The 18421-nt window shown below is 43.8% G+C and overlaps 1 pseudogene; it reads left to right on the top strand.

The window, feature by feature from the left end:
* The first annotated feature begins 1157 nt into the window (after window positions 1-1157).
* On the top strand, window positions 1158-17915 carry LOC147214663 (uncharacterized; annotated as a pseudogene).
* The last annotated feature ends 506 nt before the right edge of the window (window positions 17916-18421 follow it).

Genomic DNA, 18421 nt, shown 5'->3' with positions numbered 1-18421 from the left:
TACACGCTGACTTACACCTAAATAAATCACGATTTGAGAATGACGTCAAATCAAGCTCCTTTTGACAGCGACAAGCCCAATGCCTTAATACCCCAGCAAGCCCACCCCGATCCACCCCCGATTTTAGATTAAACCGTGAATGGCTTGAATGGCTCAGCAACATCGAGAAAGACACTTTATTGGGGGGTGGGGGAACCAAAAATATCTCAAATGATTCAAGCCTGAGAGAATACCCAGTTGATTATTTAATTGCGCGGACGTCAGCTACACTTCTTTACTGCATTTTTCAACGGGGAAGCGCATTTCCGAAAAAAAGAAAAAAGGAAACAGTATTTACAGTCCGAACCTTGCATGCGATTGACCAATAATGATTATCTATTCGGTCCCTGTATGATCGTTGTTGGAGCTTGGTCCGTATTGCCGTTTGTAAGTCGGGCCCGTGACAGTTGAGAGTTGGAATCCGCCAGGGCTGCTCTTTGTCACCGATTCTCTTCATAAATTTTATGGACAGAATTTCTAGGTGCAGCCAGGGCATCGATGGGATCCGGCTTGGTGGCCGCAAGGATCGAGTCTCTTTTTGCAGATGATGTGGTTCTGTTGGCTTCATCGGGCCATAATCTCCAGCTCTCACTGGAACGGTTCACAGCCGAGTGTGAAGCGGTCGGGATGAGGAGCAGCATCTCAACCGGAAACGGGTGGAATGCCCACTCCGGGTCGGGAAAGAGGTCCTGCCGCAAGTGGAGGGGTTCAGGTATCTTGGGGTCTCGATCACAAGTGAGCAAAGGATGCAGCGGGAGAGCGACAGGCGGATCGGTGCGGTGTCTGCAACGATGCAGACTCTCTACCGGTCCGTTGTGATCAAGAGGGAGCCGAGCCAGAATGCGAAGCCTTAAATTTACCGGTTTATCTACGTTCCCATCCTCGCCTATGGTCACAAGCTGTGGGTAGTGACCGAAAGAACGAGATCTGGATACAAGTGGCCAAAATGAGTTTCCTCCACAGGGTGGCCGAACACTCCCAGAGAGATAGGGGGAAAAGTTCAGTCATCAGCTCAGAATAGAGCCGCTGCTCTTACGCAAAGAGAGGAGCCAGATGAGGTGGCTCGGGCATCTTGTCAGGATGCCTCCTGGACGCCTCCCAGGGGAAGAAGTCCAGACATGTCCGTCTGGGAGGGGAAGACCCAGGACACGCTGGAGCGACTATGTCTCAAGGCTGGCCTGAAAACACCTTGGGATCCCCCCAGGGAAGCTGGACCATGTGTCAGGGGACAGGGAGGTCTGGGCCTCACTGCTCCGGCTGCCGCCCCCGCAACCCAACTCCGGATAAGCATGAGAAGATGGATGAATTGAAGGATTGATGATCATCTATGACTGTGTTATGACTGTTGTCAGCTATCTGACTACTTTTTTTTTTTTTTTTATCTAGAGCAGACCTGGACTCTGTCCACTCTGCTAAAAATGAGTCGATTGTTTTCTGGCATCAAGACAGTAAAAAAATGCAGTTTCCCCATGGAAAAAGTGATTATCCAATCAGCGCTATGAAGTGACTGAAACCACCGACTGCTTGTTGTCAAGCATGTCGGGGTGTTTGCCAGAAACACGGGGAAGTGATCGCAGCACCCTTTTATCAGCAATTGGTCTTGACCAAAAGGGATTTTTAAAATAAGATAAAATAAACTTTATTGACCCCCAAAGGGGAAATTCTTTTGTCACGGCAGAATGACAGCTAAAGTACATTTGAATATAAAATATAAATAGACAGACAATTAGAAGACAATTAGAAAAAGCAAAAGACATGCACAAATAAATGGACAGCAGAGAACAACAGCAACAACATCAAGAATAAGAATGAACAGAATAGCGGAAAAAAAAAGGAACAGTGAAAATAGACAACCTAAACCAAACAACATAGACAGGGTGACAATAGCAATGACAAGAATAAAATAAATAAACAAAAATCGGCAGGATGGCAGGATATAGGCAGGAAATAGTGGGCTGAGACCAACAAGGATATAAAAAAAAAATAAGACAACAGAGTGAGGACATGATACATTAATGGGGTGAGGTAGTGAGGTTGTGGTATCACATATGCACCTCCGACCGGTCAGAGTTGTGTGCTGCTGTACAGCCTGATGGCCGAGGGCACAGAGGAGCATCTGAAGTGTTCAGTTCTGCAGCGGGGTGGGAAGAACCGTTGGCTGGAAGAGTCATTTAAAGAGTACATCGAATGAAAGTGTGGATGATAATTCCACTGAACTGGATTTTATGGAGATCAATGTGGTGTGATGCGGCTCTCTTACTCTTTAATCCTCATTTGATTCATCCGTTATTATACATATCGCATTTTCCTACCAATTTAAGGTCTCTAACAGACCTACTGCATGTTTTTCGACAGTTGGACCCTATCCAAGCTATAATTCGGCGAGAGTTGTTGTTTTCCCCTGGACCAGTTGCCAGTCAATTACAGGGTAGGCCAGATATAGAGACGAACAACCAATCACTCACTCACGCATTATATTGCAATAAACAACCATTTACTATCTCACTCACACATCTTTGGCAATTATTGCAACCAATGAACCTTTGGAGCCTATCCAAGCTATCATCGGGCAGGAGGCCGGATTCACCCTGGACCCGTTGCCACTTGATTACATCGCCACATTGAGGGACAAACAACCATCCAGTCTCTCATTTACACCTATGGGGCAATTTAAGGTCTTCGATTGACCTACTGCACCTTTTTGGATTTTTAGAGCATTTCCAAACTGTCATAGGCCAAGAGGTGGGGTTCACCCTAGACCAGTCGCGGGTCTGTTTCAGGGCCACATAATAGAGCTGCATATTCAAGCTTTCATTTACATGCTATATAGAGACATATAACTATTTACTTCCCCTATTCACATGCCTGGGGCGATTTAGGGTCTCAACGAACATATTGCATGTTTTTGGACTGCATGAGAAAACCAGAGAAAACCCTGGCAGACACAGGAAGAATATGCAAACTCCATACGGAGAGGCCCTCTGCTGAAATCCATCGAACCAGGGACCATCTAGCTGTGAGGCAGAAATGCTAACCAATAGCCTACCATGCCACCATTCATTTTTCATCAACCTTAATTGCGAATGTGACTTTTAATGTTTCTAAAAAAAAAAAAAAGTGTGTGATTCAAACCATTGCCAGAGTTCATGAATATGTATTTGCATGTAAAGGTTAATTCTTCCCTTTTTTCACCTTGTATTGATTAATGGATAGATCTAACCGCCATGTGAGTAAAATAAATCAATATAATTTCAAAAGTCAATATTAACATCACCACGGGATACAGCAGGTACATCACATCTCCCTTTGTTGGTATTGCGGGTAATCTGGAGATGGAAAAGGCTGCCAACCGCTGCACATCACGAAAAAGTTATCACATGTACGTACAAGTGCCGCATCATAATCACGTGTTTTTTATACAACTTCAAAAACAAACCCAGTCAGATTTGTCCGTCATTTACTCCCACCAAATACAGGCCACAACTTTGCAGATTAGACGTCCATTTCAAATGACATTTGCTATCAGGGGCGGGAGAAGTCTCTACAAAGTGATCTAAATTAAAGGCAAATGTGAAATTCAATACATGTTTGCATAAATCAACCCTTCAAAGTCAGTATACGCAGGACGCAGTTTTGGCAGCAATTCCAGCGGTCCTTTGTAGACCTAGAACACAAAGTCATTGGTTTCTGTGACATTAAAAAGATGATCAGAAGTTCAGAGTCACAGAGTCCCAAGCAGAACTTAAATCTGGATAAAGACCTGGCCAAATTTTAGTCACTTTTGTGTTTTGCACTTCTTTTTGTGTGTCCGCCTGGAAGACGGTCTTGTCCCGAGATGGACGTTTTATTAAGGCCGCATCAGGTTTCCCTTTAAGATTTTGAAAATGAAGTCATCCAACCTCCTGCTCCCTGAGGCCTTCCTTGTTTTCCTTCATACTCAGGTTATATACATTGGTACATGGAGAGAGTTAATTCAAGGCATCCGGATTTTATTGTGATGGCAAGTCGTCTTAAAACCGAATATGACACTGACACACATTGTTGCCTTCTGAAAATGATCACCAGGTTTTTCGGGAATCATCAAAAGCAAAAAAAAAATTCATTTTCTTTAATTCATTAGATAACATATCACCCAAATTACATCTATAGCAAAATACAAATAGATACACAAAAATGTAAAGCAAAATAAACACCCATATTACAAAACAAAAATCCTGTACATTAGTGTCTATGTGAATCAATAGTAATAAGTGTAATAAATTACCCCCCCCCCCGGTTGTTACCCCACGACCAGGTACAGGTCTGCCGAAGGGAAGACTTATTTTGGACTTATTTTGGACTTCATTTGTAGCGTTATTAATTGGGTATTCCTTTACATTTGATTCAATGTGAGATTTTCCATTTTTAGAGTTAATACTCAACAATAATAATCTAATATAAATATATCAAAGATGATTTTTGTTTTTTATCCCAACTTTGTGGCACCTTTTGGAGGTCACAACACCCTTAGTATTTGCCAATATCGCAGAACAGGCCGGCCGGCTCTGGCGACAGGTGGTCCAGGAGCTTGGTGACAACACCGTCACTGCTTGGATGAAAACCCGGTGCAGTCATTTGATTCACTTTGGATCAATAAAACGCCGAAAGCGACGATAGGAGGTGATGTGTACATCCGCGGGGGATCCGTCAGCGTCATCTTGGATTAAACTCGCGCTCGTGCAGTAGATGGAGTGTGTGTCCAAGCCGAGACAATCAGGAGTTGATGAAGTATACGCGCAACACAATTGCTTCTCTCTTGTGACTGATTGACTGCAGGAAGGGGGTGTGTTGGAGAGATGCCACCGCCAAGAATCTTTAGAGGGATTACCAAACATTGCTTAATAAAGAATGTGGGTAATTAGTTTCAGCCTCAGCAATTGCCAATTGTTATTTATATCGTTCCCAACAAGCATCATTAACAGATGCAAATTCCCCATAATCCATATGTCCGCTGCGCGCGCCAATTTGCAGGCTCCTGCTGGTGGTACGACTCCTGGTTGAAATCGCGGAGGAGTCGACTCTCCGTCAAAGCTGTCACACGACTCCTCGAACGAGCCGGGTCACTGGCGTACATCCTGGCACCAATTAAACTGCCCGTGCGATAATGAATAACCAATGTTTACGCTGATTCCGAAAAACCCACATTCATCCAGTATGTGTTTATACCTCATTTATTTTCATTCTCCACTCTTTCTCCCCAGTTTGAGCCTTCAAAGTTTATGATGCATGGCTGAGAGGTTTTCTATTAGTCAGCCCGCCTGTAGATTTATCCCACTCAAGTTGGAGCCGAGCCCATTTGCGTTTGCGAAAGCAGCGCGGGCCAAACACCCCACCCCCCACCCCCCCACCCCCCCCCTCCCAAAATACCGCAAGGTGCCGGGGTAGTGAATTGAGTTCGGGTCAAGGGGCAAAAAATCCCCAGCGTTAGAGTGCATTCTCACCGGCGTTGCGGTGGGTTTGCTATGAGCGGGAAAACGTGTGGCCGCTGCACTTTGATCGTTCACTGTTGATCACTGTACTGTGCTGTAGCTGCATGACATTTAAGGCACGTATGAACACAATTCTGATTCCCTTTACATACATTTCTGCGAGGGTGTAAGGAATTATTATCCTGGGGACAAAATGAAGTAGTTTTGTGACACAAATGCGCAATCTGAAAGAGATGTAATATAAATATCGCATCAATATCAAAATTGGACATCTAAGCATATTGATATTCCCTCCTATTTTCTAATCACCCAGACGTAGACTGTATTCATTTATTTGTTTGTTTGTTTATTGAGTGATTGCTTGATTGATTATTCAATGACTAAGTGTTGATAAATCTACTGCAATGATAAATTACAGGGACGCAGGGGATGCTGGAGCCTATCCCAGCTGTCATCAGGCGGGAGGCAGGGGACACCCTGGACTGGTCGCCCGTCAATCACAGGGCTACATATATAGATAAACAACCATCTCATTCATTCAGGCCAATTTTTCCCAATTAACCTGCATGTTTGTGGACTTTGAGAACCAGTGAACCCACAGGAAACCCATGAAGACACAAGGAAATCATGCAAACTCCACACAGAAAGGTCCCCTTATCAGACTCGAACCAGGGTTCTTCGTGCTGCGAGGTCGAAGCGCTAACCACTGAGCCACTGCACTATCCAATAATAATAATAATAATAATAATAATAATAATAATAATAATAATAATAATAATAATAATAATCATAATCATAATCATAATCATAATACTCATAATAATCCTAATAATAGAATATAATTTAATTGTATTTAGATTGGGACAATGCAGTTTTCCAGTTTTATTATGATGTCCTGTGCACTGAGTTGATAGCTATCGCTAATATTCATTGTCCCTATGTTAGGTTTTTAAATGAACAATATAAAACAAAGCAATAAACAACTCGCATTATCATTATTTATATGTCCTCCTTATTAATAATAACATTGTTTCATAACTATCATTATCAGCTGCCACCTTGGTGGAGGGTGTGGAGGGATTTGCATGTCCCAGTGATCCAGGGAGCTATGGTGTCGGGGGTTCTATGCTCCTGGAAAGGTCACCCAAGGCAGACAGGTCCCAGGTGAGGGACCAGACAAAGCGTGGCTCCAAAAACCTCCCATGAAGAAGACAGTCATTGGACCCAGCTTTCCCTTACCCAGACGCGGGTCACCGGGCACCCCCTTCCCCCAGAGCCAGGCCAGGGGACGGGGCTCAAAGACGAGCACCTGGTGGCTGGGTCTTTACCCATGGGGCTCGGCCAGGCGCAGCCAGAAGGAACGACATGGATCCCTCTTCCCCTGGGCTCATCACCCACAGGAAGGTACAGGGAGGATGGTCGTAGTGGTAGCGGGAGCGGGGGGCTTTGGCAGTCCGATCCTCGGCTTCAGAAGCTGGCTCTTTGACATGGGATGTCACCTCTGCGGCGGGGAAGGAGCCCGAGCTGGTGGACTCACCTCGACACACAGCGTGGGGTCTGGAACCAGGCCTCTCCAGAGGGGCTGGACTCTTTTCTACTCCGGAGTTGCCCCAGGTGAGAGGCGCCGGGCAGGTGTGGGCATATTTATTGCCCCCTGTCTCGGTGCATGCACATTGGGGTTCAACCGGGTGGACGCGGGGGTAGTTTCCCTCCGCCTTCAGGTGGGGGCAAGGGTTCTGACTTGTATTTGTGGCAATGCACCCGACAAGAAGTCAAAAAGCTCTTCGATTGTAAGGCCACAAAGGTGGATGAGGTCTGCCCTGGGTTCCTCAAGGTTCAAGGCAGTATATAGAAGTTGGTTTGGTTTGCTTTTTTGTGGCTGGTCAAACAGAACTCCTCAATCCATGCATGTCATTGTCATGACATTGGTAAAGAGGAAGGACTTGTTATGGTTGTGTCTTTGCAAACACTCAAATACGTAGATCATTGCCATGAATTCATCAAATCATCTGAGCTATTAATTGTTCATTCATCACCATTATCATCAGGCCGTTGATACTTGACACATTTTATTTATTCTCTACAAATGAATATGCAAAACTAATGCGCAACTGATCTCGAGAACCATATGATAAAGTGAAGGAAAATATCAAAACCTCACTTTGGGCTGATTTTATAAATTGGAAAAAAAAATTGGTTGACGCCATATATGAGACAGAAATATCTGCACCAAATAAAGTGCAATGCGGCACAATTATTGTTGTCTTGATGACCAGCTACATCCACCACTGACATCTTCAAATGCACAGAACTATCTATCTCGTTGGACTGGTGAGCAGTCCAAAACAATACTCACTCTCAGCCTAAATAATATATGATGAAACTTTTGTTAAAAGCAACAAAATTATGTAAAGATTAACCTAAACCTGTATATTCAGATTTCCTTCCACTCTGTGTTTGTAGCACAGGGACACATATGGTGCCAGATATAGTCCTCCCATAGATGCTTGGTAGTAACCCTTTAATCTATGCAAAAATTAGCACCCCCCAAATTCTCTGTGTATAGCTATCATTAGTCTGAGTTGGATTATTTATCCAAATCGCAGTGAATTTAACCTCTTTATGCTAAATTGCACTATGATATAGGAAATAATTTAGTTTTAATGATTTACTTGTCTACTAATACATTGTTCCCATAATGGTTGGCTAGCTTCAAAATAGCATTTTTAAATTTAGCGTGCAGTTAGGCGATAATTTATAATTATTTTTATTAACTAGGGATGAACGTTTATTGATTTTAACAAAGCACCGCACATTTGAATGTGGGGCTTTACAGTGAGAGGAGATTTGATTTAAGTACAAATCCTGACTGTTTATGTGGTAAATATTTAATTTATCACATATTTATTTCTAGAATCTGCCAAAAAGCATGTCTATGATGGATTTCAACACTTAATGTAACAAAATAGCTATGATCATTGTATAAAGCACAAATGGTGACAAAAATCCACTATTTATTACAAGCACTACAACATATTTATTTGAAAATATAATATTAAAATAACAGTTATGAATGTTCGTGACACTGTTCATGTTGACTGTTTGAATGTCTCTGTCATTTTCTAAACAAACTGCACTTTGTGAAGCTTTAGCTGAGGACGAAATACATGAAATACATTTAAAAGTGTTTCATACTAACTCCCCTGAGCTCTGTGCATGTGCAACACGTTCCTCTGTCATGGCATGAGAGAAAAAGCACAATGATAAACTAGCCTCATCTATATTTGAGCGGCCGTAACTGTCAAAGAGGTGGGAGGCCTTTTAAAGGACAAAAAGATATTTCAGAAATGACTCTCCTTCAGAAACTTTGGAGGACAAATGCGATTTTTTGGCATCCTGACTAATATTTCAAATTATGGCCGCGCTCTTAATCATCAGCACTTCAGCTCACTTGAAAGGTGGCCGCCATCTTCTTTCATTTCCCCGACAGCTCGGGCTAAGTGTTCTGACAGTGAGTTGTCATGTTTTCAACGAGCTCTGCAATTTATAGCGGGGTGGATTGGGGGGTTAAGTTTGCAGCAGACGGCCCTCAGCGGTGCAAAAGAAAAAAAAAAAAAGACCTGACAAGTGGATCCGGCTAATTCCTCGTCAAACAGCCCATGGCACATAATATCGGACGGAATCACGAAGGGTTATATCGCCAGTATTTTACTTCTCAAGTTTGCCCTTTGCCTGTAACGAACTACCATAGAACGCTCAAGTAAAAACTTTGTCACTATTTCTCAAGGTGCAATTATACAGACTTAACAAGTTCTGAGATCTCATCTGCCCTCTCCAACTGCAAATCAGACAAATATATTTTGCTGTTTGCCTGAAATGTCAGTTTTCCGTTCCAAAGGAGAATCCGTGGATAAATAGCTTCCGACTCAATGATATGCCAAAGACGAGCCGTGTCTTCTTTCCCGGACCGGAGTTGATTCGGCAGAGCAGATGAGAGTCGAGACGGTCGAAAATGGACTTGGGGAAAGGTAGCGCCTGATATTTAGGGAGCTGGGGGGGGGTTGAGAATTTGCTGCACGCTTCGTTTGCTTCTTTAATTTAAGGATCCTAACAGGAAGAGTGGTGCTGAATGGCTGAGCGCTTCCATCCCTCATTATAAAATGGCCGCTTGTCTTGTCTCATAGGCTCGGCCTTATTACTTCCACTGTTGCAGACACTGGTTTCTATAAAGCTCTGCAACTTATTCACAACAGTGTGGTGGTGGTGGTGTTGTTTGGGAATGACTTCTGCTCTTGGGGGTTTTAAAAGTTTGACATGGAGCATGATACGATGTGGGTCTGTGTGCAGGAAGTTGTGTTGGAAAATGCTGCTGTAATATCATAAATCATATCACTCCACGGACGGTTCCTTCCATCATCCCGCATCATTTTCTTTTCTTGGCTCGTGTTCTTTACATTGCCACAAATTGCACCGGTAGTTACAGCGCTTTACGTCGACGAGGCCTGTATATGTATGACATGTCACCGATTGCGGAGTTTCATTGATTTGTATCTTGTAAAAGGTTTAAAAACATTGTAGGTGTCGTGTAGGTTGTCAGTGTCGGTGTTTGTGTCAACATCGGCTGTCAGTTTGACGTTTTTCGTGCACGCCGCGGGGGGGCATGGTCAAGGATCAGTGATCGCTTGAATGGGTCGTCTCTTTCGCCCGTTAGCTAGCGACAGTATGGGGAGGGAGTAGGGAGAGCTTGTTTTTTGTTGGCCAAAAACATCCAAACATAAAAACAAACTACAGACTGAGCTTTTTGGAACAGCCAGACGTAACTCGCTGTGTTTGCTTGTTTGATCGTCGTCGGAAACAAATATGTATGCAATCACAAACACGGAAGTGGATTTGTCATTTGCAAAGCATTTTCACCCTGCCTTAGCCTCTTACTTCGATCTTTTTTTTTGTTGTTTGGAGTCATTACAAAAGTTGATTGGGTTTTTGTAGAACTTTGAAATTTGGAAAAAGCTTTCACAGAAAAGCATTGAAGGCATGTACAAATTTGGTCAAATACAGTTTTGTCGAGTACGCTCGTCGGAAAAAGCGGGAGGTGGCGCTTTTTCTAAAATTATGTCATGAAATACACGGTAACATTTCAGTGCTTTTCCCAATCCAGGTAGCATTGAGGACCCTCTTCGAAACCATCCCAGTCAAACTTGGATCCACATTTCGTTGGTGGACATTTTTGTTTTCTGTCGTTATTGGAGGGCTGAAGCTTAGTCAGATATGTATGTCATCACTTTTAATCGAAGTTTGTTTTTAGTCCCACTAATATTTTGTCAGTAACACTTACTTTGACCTGTTTCCGCCTCACAGGAAAGAGCGTCATTGGTTCGATTACAACTGGGAGGCCTTTCTGTCTGGGGTTTGTATGTTCTCCGTATGTCTGCGTGGGATTCCTCCAAGTTCTCTGGTTTCCTCCCACCGGCCCAAAACATGCAGAAAGTTAATTGGAATGGATGAATGGATGTCATCGATGAGAATGAGAAGGGGGCGGTTGGCTAGCCCATGATTGAATTTGGTGATTTGTCAACTTTAACATCCAGTAAACCCTAAACTACAATCAATCAATCGAGAATACCGCGAGGCTTGCTTTTCAAGCTATGCAAGAAAGTCACGGTTTGTTGATATCAAATGTTCTCCCCCTTGTCTGTGTTTGGTTTCCTCCCACAGTCTAAAAACATACGGCAGATTCATTCTAGACCCTCATCATACCTTGATGAGTGAATGAGTGAGTGAGTGAATGGTTACGTTTCACCTGCGTATCCCTCAGATGCAGTACTTTGTGCAATACTTTGACTTTTCTAGTATTATCTTACTGCTATTGTATATAAATTATACAGGTAAATCCATGTTGTAAAAACTGTTGTACTTGTTCTTGTTAATATTGTTGTTTTGCTGGTCCAGCCAATTTTCTGCCTCCTGCATTTTACTGGCGCAACACAGGGATCTCCCCACTGTGATATGAATGGAGTTGCCGCTTCTCTAGTCTTATATCAAGCGTGGAAGAAAAAGTGAATAGTTGTGCATGAGTGAGTGAATGAATACCTGTGTCTCTATGAATGAGTGAGTTGTCGTGTGTCTCTATATGACACGGGAATGGAAGAGTGAATGGTTTTATATCTCTATTTGATATAAGTGAGAGAATTAACGCATCTTTACATGATGTGTGAATGCAAGAGTGTCTCTGTAAGCTTGTGTCTCTATATGACATATTAGTGAATGAATGACTGTGTGTCTATATGATGTGAACAAGTGAATGGTTGTGTGACATGAGTTAGTGAATGGGCGCGTCTCTATGTGACGTATGATTGAACGAGTGAATGATTTGGTTCTCTATAAGACATGCGAATAAGAGAGTGAATAGTCGTATGTCTCTGTATGCGGCCTATGATCGACTGCTGACCAGTCCAAGGTGAACAACCTCCCACCAATAGGCTCCTCCACGAGTCTGACTGCGGGATATGCATTATAGGCAATGAATGAATAAATGAACAAATGGACAAATGTTGACAAATCTTTGCAAGCTATGAACTGTAAAAAAAACCTTGAAGATGTAATGGCTTACCAAGTTTCCATTTTCCAGCTTGAGCCGGTATCTCTGGGCCGCGGTGGTGCATCAAGAGCCGAGAACTGCTCTCGTTAATAACCGTAGCTGTTTACAACTCTACAGGAACGGCTTCCACCTGCTGAGGCTTTTGCATGACCAACACCGATACAAATATCACAGGTATCGGAGGCATTTTTTATTTTCTCTCAACATGAGTCCTGGAAAATGACTAAAATTATCGTATTCAGGACCTTCAAAATGTAGCATTTTCACCTTCCATTAGTGACTCCGTGTTTGGGAAGTGCTTGCACGGTTGAGTTTTTTCACTTCAGTCCTTCGCATCCATCTCTCGTATATTTGCCTGAAATAAAAGTATTTTCCCACAAGTCTTCCCCGCTGCTTTATTTGTCCAGCAAGTTAGTCACGGGGGTTTTGACTGAGCTAAAAGTGGAGCTAATGAGACGACCAAAGACAGCCGTGTGGGGAGAGGAGGCCTGTGATGCGGCCACAAAGCAAGTCCATGTGTGTGTGTGTGTGTGTGTGTGTGTGTGTACAGTTAAAAATGTAGCCACTGTCGTGGTGTCTGGATGCAGGTGTATAAGATGGCAGCAGGAGAGAATCACATGACTTGGTTTTATTAAGACAGTAGTAAATAAACAGCCAGCTTACATACTAAACTCGCCGGCGTGAAACACAGGCCCCCAACTCAGGAACCGACACAGACTGAAACATAAGATGGACTTCAGGGTGCAAACTCCGGGCATGGCAAAACACGTGACAGGTACACAGCACCGGGGCAGGGTGGGGGCCGATCGGACGGACACATGAGGCCGGGGCAGAATGACGAGGACTAATTGAAGTGACAGGCGAAGACAACGAAGAGACGGGAAGTGAAACAAGACGGCCCGCGAAGGGAATGGGATTAAGATGTAAACATAGCAACACGAGACAGGAGCTCTGCAAGGTACAACAGAGGTAAAATACAAAAACAGAAATGTCCCAGATAGAGCGTTGAAAATTCAAAACCAAAGTGTAAGAGTGAGCCAGTGAGTTTCATTCATATTTCCAATATGGAAAAAAAAAATGTTTTGAATTAATTTTTTTGTAGTATAAGTTGCAATGATATGTGATCACATATCCATCACTCAACATGGAAGCACTGCAATTTAAAAGAATTGAACTTTTTCAAAATGTCCATATTCTCATGTGATTTATGAACATATTTTCTGATTTTTTTTTTACTAAAAATATTTTCAGCTGTGTGGTTGGATGGACATTGACTGGAAAAACTTGTTGATTTTATTTTATTTTGAAGTTTAAGATTTCTCTCATAGCCTAAGCATTCTCTTTTTTTTCTATTCAACTCATTAAATTGTTCATACTATTTTTCCAGGGTGGTAAAATTAAAATTCCTACAGATAAGATCACATATTTTTCTTCTTGTTCACATGAATTAAATATGCCCTAAAGGTATTTGCTCTGATAAGAGAATATCCTTCATATGTTCTCAAGACTTATTGCAACATTAGTGCACGACTAATACGCCATCATTACATGTAATAACAGAAAGTAGTCACATGTTGCCTCCATTTCCTTTTTTTCCGAGGTGTAGTTTTTATGAACATATATTTTCCTGCCTCTTACACAAATGTAAGATACCGAGGCTCCTGGAAACTGTTTCGACAGCATTTTGGTTGCAAATTCAGGAGGGTCATCATCATTTATATCCTGAGGAATAAGGGCGGTAAATTAGAGTAAAATACCGACATCATTTATCGTGCATGAAATGCTGGCCTGGCGGCGGGGAGTGGGTGTGGTGGTGGAGGGTTACAGGGATTGGTATGCAAATCACATGAGCCCCATAGGTACAACTAGTACCATGCGGATCAGCATCTCAGTGAACCGATGTTTTTTTCTTTTGTTTTCTATTGCCTTTAAGCATCTCTTCATCCAGCTTTTGATTAGGGCGTTTCCACCAAACTGTGGAAACACCAAGTTCATCAAAAGTAGAAAAGCCACGGTCATCAGGTCTGATAATGGCAAATGGTCTTCACTTTCAAAGTGCTTTTACCCCGGTTTACATTCACATGCGTGATCCTACATCGATGGGTACAGCGGCCATCCTAACCAGGCCATCTGGAGCAATGGGTGTTTTGGTTTCTTGCCCAAGCTTTGGCAGGCGAAGTCCAAAACTGAACCGCCAACCTTTTGATTGAGACCACAGTTGCCTGATTATATATGAAAAATGGTAAAAATGATTGTCAATTCTTAATGACTAATAATTACTAAGAAAGAAAAACTAAAACAATGACACGGTGTTTAATATCCCCTTAACAGCATGAAGGACCCTGATAAGATTCCTACGGGTAACCTTTCTGTGTTTGCATGTCTGGTTGGGTTTCCATCGGGTTCTCCGGTTCCCTCCCGCAGTCCAAAAAGTTGCAGAATGTTAATTGGAAAATTATGAAAATTGTGTGAATGAGTGCATGGATGGTTGTTTGTCTGTATATGTGTCCCTGTGATAGGCGATCCAGGGTGAACCCAGCCTCTCGCCCAGTGACAGCTGGGATAGGCCTCCCGCATCCCTCACGACCCTAAGTGTTGAATAACTTGTAGATGATGAATGAATAAATGAATAAAACACTGTGGTGCTTGGGTTTCTCACACTAAGATTCGATTCCAACGGGGGCTCTTTTCCATGTGGAGATGGCCCCTCTTTACCCTTTGGGTTCCCAGTTTTCCTCCCACAGTCCAAAAACATAGCAGAAGGTTAACTGGAGGCACTAAATTGCCCAGAGATGTGATTAAGAGAGTGAAAAGTTCTTTTTCTGTTCATTACTTATGAATGAGAGTGAATGGATGAATGTCTAAGTGTCCCTCTAATACAACCCAACTCGCCCAATGACAGCTTTATTAGACCCCAAACATGACCCTGAATGCAGGATAAATGGTATGTATAATGAATGAACGACTGAATGAATGAACAAATAAACAAATGAACAAATGAATGAACGAACAAACGACCGAGTCAGTGAATCAATGAAGTGGATTTTTTATCGAAAATAATCTTTTCAAGCCAGCAGTGCTGGGTGAATTCAAAATGTCTGTTATTTTCTTCAGCTCAAAACTTAGAAAGGGAACAAGGTCAATATTATTTGTTTTTTTTTGCCGATTTCGGTGCAACTTTCGGGCCTGCCATTGTTGGCTTCATCGGTGACGAGGTATTAAAACCAAGGATTTACAGAAGGGCCCAGACCAGGTGGATAGCGTAAGAAAAATGAAAAAAATGAAGGTCTTAAGTAATACTTATCTCTTTCCGACAGAGCTTTTGGCACTTTTGTTTAGAAAAAATAAAGAAATAATTTAAATAATGCAAGGTGTTTCTTTCCAACTGGCATTCTTGTAGAAATCTTCTCGTCTTGGCAACTGGTCTTGAATTTCTGAACTTGTAGATGTTTCACCCCTAAGTTTCCCAATATAACAGCCAGGTTTTTGGGCGAGTCTAGAACATGGTGGCTTGTTATGTAAGTGGAAGAGTTGATGTGCAGAAACTAGGTGTAAGAGAGTTGTTATGCTAATAGGGGTGTCACCACCGGCGACAACAAGAACTGGGTTAGGAACCCATCCAGCCGCCAACTTAACCCTGACAAGGTTGGCGTCCTGTGTCAGGGTCTAAATTTTGCGGTCACACCAGATCAGATCCCAACAGTGGACCTCATCACAGCAACAGAAACAGACATACGCAATAACCCCACCTCCAATTCAGAAGCTGAGAAAATCCGGCTCAAGATCTCAGCAGAACTCCCCAGTGCCAAACCACCCCCATCCAATCTGATACCCGAAGAGAAGACAGCAGTCTCCTCACTGAAAAGGAATCACCATCCTCCTAGCCAACAATGGTAGATGTACAGTGGTTCTGGATAAAAAGAACCAACAAAGCAAAGATGGACAATCTCCTCGGGGACACAACAGCGTAGGTAACCCTGAAACGGGACCTGACCGACGCATAGAAGAAGAAAGTGGTCACTTGTCTACAGCATCAAAAAAAGGATGTGACCATAGACACTCTATTATTGACTCTACTCAGGAGCCCCTCCGTGAGCTGCCACCTCAGCATGGTGGAGGGGTTTGCATATCCCAGTGATCCCGGGAGCTATGTTGTCGGGGGCTTTATGCCCCTGGAAGCGTCACCGAAGGCAAACAGGTCCAAGGTGAGGGATCAGACAAAGTGTGGCTCAGAAGACCACCCTTGAAGAAGACAATCATTGGCCCAGTTGTCCCTTGCCCGGACACAGGTCACTGGGGCCGCCCCCTGGAGCCAGGCCTGGGGACAGGGCTTGGCAGTGAGCGCATGGTGGCTGGGTCTTTATCCATGGAGCTCAGCAGGGCATCGCCCGAAGGAATGACATGACTCCCTCTTCCCCTGGGTTCACTACCCACAGGAAGGGGGTGGAGAGTCCGGAGATGGTCCCCCCCTATCTCCGGACTCTCCTTTGGAGATAGGGGGAGAAGTTCGGTCATCCGGGGGGAGCTCAGAATAGAGTCTTCTCCTCTGCATAGAGAGGAGTCAGATGAGGTGGCTCTAGTATCTGGTCAGGATGCCTCCTGGACACCTCCCGGGAGAGGTATTCCAGGCATGTCCATCTGTGAAGAAGCCACAAGGAAGACCCAGAACACATTGGAGAGACTATGTCCCCAGGCCGGCCTGGGAACGCCTTGGGGTCCCCCCAGAGGAACTGGACCATGTGGCAGGGGAGAGGGAGGTCTGGGCCTCATTGCTATGGCTGCTGGCCCCACAACCGAACTCCGGATAAGCAGGAGAAGATGGATGGATGGATGGATGGATGGATGTACCCAGGAGAAACCATACCTTGCATCTACAGACTTCTGAAGATTCACAAGGAGGGAGCCTCTCTCAGACCCATCGTCAGCAGCATCAACTGCACCACATACAACATCGCCAAATGTGCGGCAAAGATTTTCTCACAAAATTCACAGGACTTTGCCAGTAAGGTCAAGCAGATCAGGCTGGACCTGCGTTCACATCCAATAGGACAGAAGCCTGGACAGGATGTACATGAAACCAATACACACGGACCAGTATCTACTTTTTGACTCACACCACCCCCTTGAGCACAAACTGAGGGTAATCAGAACTCTGAACCACCAGGCCAAGAGCATCCCATTAACCGCTGAAGGAAGCAAGACCGATATACAACATGTAAGGAAACCCTTGAGATCCTATAGCTACACTAACTGAGCCCTCGCCAAACCAGAAACTACCGGGCACAGGAATGTAGAACAGGAAGAAGATAACAACAAACGAAAGAACATCATTATATACCATACTATATGTTGCTGGTGCTTCAGAGAAATTCCGAAGGGTGACCAATAAACACAGTATACCGTTACATTTCAAACCCCACAACACCCAGAGGCAAAAACTGGTGCACCCCAAGGACAAAACGCCGAGGCACAAGATAGAGAATGTGGTGCATACTGTCACTTGCACTGCGGATTATGGTGACGTTCACATTGGAGAGACCAAACAACCTATGTGCAAACGGATGGCTGACACCACTTCAGGACAGGACTCTGCGGTCCACCTACACCTGAGGGATAAGGGACGTTCGTTTGAAGACAGCAATGACCGTATTTCGGCCAGAGAAGACAGATGGTTCAAGATAGGAGTCAAAAAAGCTTTTTCAAAACAGAGGAGGCGCCTCAGACACAACCTTTCACGAACGCACAGCGCCGTACTGGAATCGATGCCAAGACAGATTTTCACACCAGGCCCATCAGCACCCTCCAAATAACTAGGAAGGACCTAGCTTGAACATCTTCAAGCGAAGAAATTCAAGTCCAGTTGCCAAGACGAGAAGATTTCGACAAGAATTCAACATGACCTGGATGACTGAGAACCTCCAAAGACATTTCCAACTGGCACCTCCGTTGTTCACTTTAACCAATCATATATCACCGTCCAAGCTCATACCTGATTTCCTCCAATCACTTTGCTCTGGGACGCTTTCCAAGTGCAGGCTGTCGCCAGAGGGAGATAATGCAACTAGATAATGCATCTGGACAGTCTTTTACCCCGATAGCCAACTCAAGGATTCCTGCCATATTTCAGACACATTTCAGACCCCTTGTAACTGTCAATTTGTGCCTCGGCCTCTTAACATCGTGCTTTGCGAAAACAAAGCGGCTACCTGTGTTTTGTCTCCGCTTTAAAAAAAAAGCTCTCGGCTGTTTGTTGCCGCTTGTTTTCGTCAGCCTCTGAGCGAAGTGATGAAACGACGGCCAACCCAACAAGGCCTTG

The sequence above is a fragment of the Fistularia commersonii genome, chromosome 33 (genome assembly GCF_037954325.1).
Source record: "Fistularia commersonii isolate RoL2024-O1a breed Wild chromosome 33, RoL_Fcom_v1.0, whole genome shotgun sequence".
NCBI classification, from domain to species: Eukaryota; Metazoa; Chordata; class Actinopteri; order Syngnathiformes; family Fistulariidae; genus Fistularia; species Fistularia commersonii.
Note: the sequence above shows the minus strand (reverse complement) of the source record. Positions and strands in the feature narration are given on the sequence as shown.